We start from the raw sequence: 6,533 nt of genomic DNA, 5'->3' as shown, positions 1-6,533 counted from the left end.
TATTTACATGATCCCTGCCACACCTCCCTCCCCAGGGAGCCAGATAGTGTGCGAGGAGGGACAGTGGTGGTGGGGTTGGTCGGATGGAAATGGCTGAATGATGATCGTTAAAAGACTAATTACGATTGGGAGGGAAACTGGAGGAGGGGGGAGGAGAGAGAGAGCAGGAGGGAAAACCAGGCAGCCAATCAGATGCAGCCTCTCTGATTGTGTGTTTATGTGTTGGGAGAAATGTGTGTGTGTGTTTAACAGAACATCAGGGTTATAAAGGTGTGCTGAGGAGGGACTGAACGTCATCATGATGCTCTGAAGCATTAGTGTGTGTGTGTGTGTGTGTGTGTGTGTGTGTGTGTGTGTGTGCGCGCGGCGGCAGCTACATCGTTACCATCTTCCTCATGTGACAGCGCTTCACCCGAGGCATCGAACACAAGCCGCGTGCAGAGCGGAGCAGCTACGGCGCCACACGTGATCACCGCAGCCCTCACACCTTCTCACAACACCCACCCGTTCCAACAACACCGCCCCAGCCCGAACGAACCCCGCGAAGGAGCACAACGGCCACATTCTCACCTTCGCTGCACAGAACATGGCGGCGGGCTGCTCCGACCACCACTGTCCCAGTCCAGGTTTCGTGATCCGTGGCCCCCAGCGCTTCCAGTGCTCCCGGCGTGAGCTTTGATTGTCTTGGCCGGCCTCCTTTCCAAAGCCGACAAACTCTGACAAGTGGAGTCCAAATCTCAGCCGCCCATATGGCCCGACTGTCTGTCCATCTACACTCTCCTGTGTGATCATGACACCGTATGCCCTCATCTGACTCGTAATTAGTCACGTGGGTTGGCATGCAATCGCAGTTGGCCCGGGTTCATCTGAGCTGCGGGAGCGGCCCTGCCTTCAGAGGACAGAGCGGCGGCTTCACATCACGGAAATACTGAAACACTGAAGAGGAGAAGGCACCAAGACGGTGACGGCGGACGGCGGGCTGCTTTGGCTGTTCTTTCAAACGATTCTATAATAAATGTTGTGAAAAAGGCGACGTCTTTAGGTTGTTTGTTTGGTGTGACATCGATCCATATCACAAAATAATCAAAAAACAAAAATCTAAACAGAGAAAAGCAACAAATGTGAGGAGCCGAAAATCGGGAATGTTCAACTGAAATTATCATCAGATTATCAGAGCGGTTGATTCATTTTCTGTCAGTTTTCTGTGAATCTATGAAGGAAAACAGCTTCTTTGTGAGAGCTTCATCAGCATGAAACTCCACAGTCCAACAACACAAACACGAGACAATAAAAACAACAGCTCACTTCTGCAAATCCCCCAAAACGACACGTTTACGTTCGAGCGACAGCGCCCTCTAGTGGCTGCGGGACCTATGACGGGAGCGTAGGAGGAAGGTGGCGCGATGTTAAAGTGGAGCGTCGGCGGGAGGTCTGGGGAGGACGGATGGGTCAACAAAAAATCGGACTTTAAAACAGGAGAGCGATGTTTGATTTATGCTAGAGCGCAACCACGAACATCCCCGGACCTGAACTACATGGTTGTTGCTGTAACCATGACGACGAAGCTTAACAAAGTACCTTTTCTGCCCAAAACTTAAACAAAGCATTGCGACACCATAAAACAGATTCACTGTTGAAAATGTACAAACATTCAGCATAAAACCATGATGAGAAACACACTTTATATCACCTTCATCAACATGTGAGGCTTCATACGTACGACAGTCTGAACCTCTCTGACTGATGCTGCTACTCATCCTCTTTGGCTCCGGACGTACCGGTTTGTTGGAGGGTTTCCTCAGAGCGACATCGGGCCTCGGAGTCTCTGTGGGCCGTCCGGTCTTTGCGCTGCTGCAGCTGCCGTTGGCTGAAGGCAAAGAGATCGTGAACAGCGCATTATCGCGACAGCTGGAGTCTTACGTTCGAACAAGAACTTCACAAAAATGAGTAAATCGACCATTTGAGAGGCAACTGAATTACAGCGAAAAGGTCACTTTTAGTCTGACGTGTGACATCCGAACATCGCTGCAGTTTGCATTTTCAGAGAAGACGAGACACTGATTCGTTCTTCACACCAAAACAATGATTAATGGCAATTTACAGGCATTCTGAGGCCAAGATGGGTGCTGTTGACTCTTCCTGTCAGTGAATTATTCTTCAGATTCATACAGTGCACGTCGCCTTCCCAGATCCATATATAAACACATATTGGAGGGATGCCATTAACGAGCCAGGCCCCCGGGGGTTCACAGCTCTGTAGGAACGTCCCTGGTTTCGTCCTATCGGCCCTTAATGGTTCTTCATCGCCTGTGATTCATGAGCTGTCTGCTCGTCGCATATCAAACCGTCTCATCTCCGGCTGAAGGTAAACACGTGAGTCCGGCAGAGTGTGACCCCCGAGGCCGCACGCCACAGCGTGGACGCCGGTCGAACCGGGACCAGGAAAAACGAGGCGGCTCTAAAAATAGCCGTGACGCTCACTTTGCTTAAAGGGGCATTAAGAAATCTTCGGCCTTCTTTGACCTCTGAGGGAGACCAGTAACATTCATCATCGCCAGGCCGCTGACACACGAGCTGTAACTGACATGATTAACAGTCAGAACAGAGCAGCGATCCAGCAGAAGCAGATGTCACGTTTCAGCCACGAGGACCTCATCATGACAAACTGGGTTTGGTCGTTTGCTCTGTACTAAAAACGATATTCAGCTGTCAGAAATATCTGACTTGTGGCCCAATCTGTAGCAATTAGAGAAATACTAACATTGATGGAAATATGCTGATGACGCCTTTCTCAGAGTTAGATTGGCAGCACTGTCATGTCTGCTGAGGCGAGTTTGGGGAAATCGAGTAGCAGCACAACGACAGAAATAAGTACAGAAAGTAGAAGATATGATTATTATATTTTAAACTAAAATAAAAAATAAAATAATAAAATAGAAACTATACAAGAGCATTTGGAAACAAAATTATAGGTTAAGTGTCAGTGGTGGGAATAATAATAATTAGTCGATGTAAACAGACTAATATATGATATGATGAACTAATGGGACATAGTTTTTGTCTGTATTAAATAGGGATGTAATAGTAATATAAAGCATGTTAATATAACATAAGCGTGGTATGGTATAATATGGTGCATAATGATATAGTATGTGATATGAGATAGAGATGAGACAGTATAAGGGGAAATACAGTAATATAGTATACCATATTATGGTATAGTACAGCAATATATCATATGGTAGTAGAATATTAGAACTCATTTCTCATGTTGTTGTTGATGTTGAGTCTGTTTCAACTCTCAATCTTTTCCTAAACTGAACCAAACTGCAAAACTGATCATATATATATTATTATTTAATGTAAAATAATAAGCAAATGAAGTCTGAAAATAATATGTCTGCACTGACTTTTGGTCCACAGCTCCGGTCTCCGGGGTGAAAGTCCTGTGTTTGACCCATCCGTCCATCATGACCTCCTCCATACATACTGAGTCACCTGATTTCCTGAATCTGATTCTACTTTTATTTGTGAGTCCAGACTTTTTTGGACTCTGGGTTGTATGTTTCTGTATGAATAAGACAAACAGTATGCATCATGTTTATACTGAGCTGAGGTGCGTTCGTACTTTTGTTTTCCATATTTTGACGGTTGAACTTTTCAGGAAACAGTTTCCACCTCTGAAGGTCTGTAGATGCTGTTGAGTTTTGTCATAATTTTATATTTTCAGCAGCACAAATGGATTTGGATCTGGTTTAATCTACAGCAATGCATCATATTCTATAAGATCATCATTTGTTTGTAGCTTGGCTGTCCTGTGAGAACCTCGTATCTGTGAAAAACAGCCTGTTTTCAGCTTTGTGACGATGCATTTTCAAGCTGATCCAAGAGGCTCCTTTTTAAACTGTTTATTGAGCTGAAGAAGAAGAAGAAGGAGAATTTTCTCAACACATGAAGGAAAAGTTTATCCTTCAGTTTATCAGATCTCTACTTCAGGATCACCCAATCTGGAGATACAAGGTTTTCACAGGACAGGAAGGGTATAAAAACTGTCATCTGAAAAAGTAACTAAAGCTGTGAGACAAATGTAATGGAGTGAAAGTGTAATATTTAGTAGTGGAAAACTCTCAGGTACAAGTACCTTGAACTTGTACTGAAGTACCGTTCTTGAGCAAAGAGGCTGCTCGGATCTGAACCTGGCCTTCGCTCAACTTCTGTCTCTCTGAGGAGGATCACACTTGTCTGCCTGAATGCTGACAAACTCCCCTGCAGCTGAAAGCCTCCCCGCTCGTCTCTTCCCTCTAAGTGTGTTTAGGCCACACGCCAGCGGAACGAGGAAAACCATCTGCTATCTGCTAAGACGTCGTTAGCGAGGACGCTGGCGGCGATGGAACATAACAAGCCAGTCATTAAGAAAACGCAGGATTTCCTCCAGTAGCGCTAAGTGAGGCTCATGATGATGTAGGACACAGCAGAGAAACGTATTACATGGGATTTGTCAAAGGTTTTTTCAAACCTTTTGGGAGAATGTGACTAAGTCTCTGGGAAATATAGTGTGATTGCTTATTGTGTCAGTTAAACTCCTCAGCTGAGGGAATCTGCTCTTGGGATAATAAGCAGATTACTACTGCTGATGACTGATTGCCAAAAGGCTTAATCTGTCTGACAGGATAAATGTTGAAAAATTAAATCATGACCCGCAGCTCCGAATGGAAACAATCTTCATGGAAAGAGCAATTTACCCAACAAATACAGATAGTTGTTATCGGCTGTCTGTCTTTGTCACCTCTAACCTCCAAACCTCTACAGATCTCCCTCCTTCAGCGTCTCAGTGCTCTTATTTTGTCTTCTCCGTGTTTAAAAATGGATGGCTGAGAAGATAGAGGCTCAGTTTTACCATATGGCGATGAGTTGTGTGGTGCCAGCGGTCTCTGCGGGGCCTCGGCTGACGAGGAGGGACGTCGCCATGTTGTTTCTGGAACATACAGCAACAGGAAGGAAGAGGAAGAAAACATGGCATGATTTCACAGAACAGCAAAATCTGCATATTCATGTTTCTCCGCACAAATGTCATCTCCATTTTTGACAAGCGACGTAATGTGAACACCCAAACTGTCAACTTTTACATGTTAACGCTACAAAAGTGCAGCTGTTGTTTGTCTACGGGTTCGATTCCCCTCAAAATCAGACAAAACGTTTTATGGCACAAACACCAGTAGAGCCTATATTTACATTTTCCAGGCTACGTTTGGCAGTGAGTATGTTAGCCAGTTAAAATGAAGCATTTTGATGTTATGTTTTCTGATTGTGGCTGATTCTGGAGCAGGATCAGAAAAGTGAAAACAAAGATTTAAACGTGTTGTGGCAGAACTTCAGTTAAGGGCAAGCTAAACTTTACTGCAGTTTTGCTGTCCATCACTAGTAATAAATCATAAATCATTTCACTTAGTGGAGCAGGAAGTCCTTTACGCTGTAACAGCTGTGGGTGAATCGCATCACTCCATGACGAGTCGTCTACTGCTGCAGCGTCACTATCAGCACAGATTACGATCTCAAAGCAAAAATGTCCAAATGTGTGTGGATGGAAAGCAGAAAGTAAAGAATCATTGAAATGTGTCAGTGTCATGTAGCTGTGATGTGAGTTAATCATGTGTAGGTGAAATATACGTGATTCAAATCTCACTTTCTTTTCATGGATTTTTGCTGCATCTTAAATACACCTCCTCATGCTAATGGCAAGTTTTACAGACACAGGTGTGTGTCTGGATGGATGGATGGACAGACACAGCACTATAGTATTCAATACTGAAGATAAACGCGAGTTTTTCTAAATCCATCTGCACCTACTCATTGCTTGTGTGGGACCGCTGTCACCCAGTGAGTGGTTATATAAATCTGCGTGAAGTCTGCATAACTATGGTAAGATATTTTGTTGTTTATTATAACCTGTGGGAGCATGTGGAGGTTGAACAGAAGAGGACCGAGAATGGACCCCTGGGGAACTCCTCGTCAGTTAGGTAAAAGTAAACACACAACGACAGGGTAACTGAAACTCTTTACACCAGCTGTGATTCAATGAGTGGCTCTGGGAACTTTCCAGTTATTACACATTGATGTTCAAACTGCACTGAGATCAATGGATGCTTGTAATGTAGGAAAAACACAATCAGCAAACACTCAGTGATCCTGCCTGGATCTCCTCTGGTATTTAGCCTCCATGTAGGAGCTACTAACAAGCCCGGATGGGAGGATCTGGGTTTGGTTAAAATGACTAATTTGTTAGTGGAGCTTTGTTGAGCGTCGGTTGGAAATGGGAAACTAGGCTTTGCTGTGCTGGACCTCCTCCCTCTGTGGACGAGTCGCTCTATAAAAACTTCGCCTGTTCTCCTCTTCGTCACTTGAAAGCAAACGTATGCTGTGTTTGGGGGCCCGCTGAAGCTGTCGTCTTTGTACAGTCGGCAGATGGGTTTGTAAGCTCACTCCAGGCTGACTGTAAACTGTTTCGTCTTTCTATCATATCAACTGCTACTTAT

The sequence above is a fragment of the Chelmon rostratus genome, chromosome 17 (assembly GCF_017976325.1).
Source record: "Chelmon rostratus isolate fCheRos1 chromosome 17, fCheRos1.pri, whole genome shotgun sequence".
NCBI lineage: Eukaryota > Metazoa > Chordata > Actinopteri > Chaetodontiformes > Chaetodontidae > Chelmon > Chelmon rostratus.
This window is presented reverse-complemented; position numbering follows the sequence as displayed.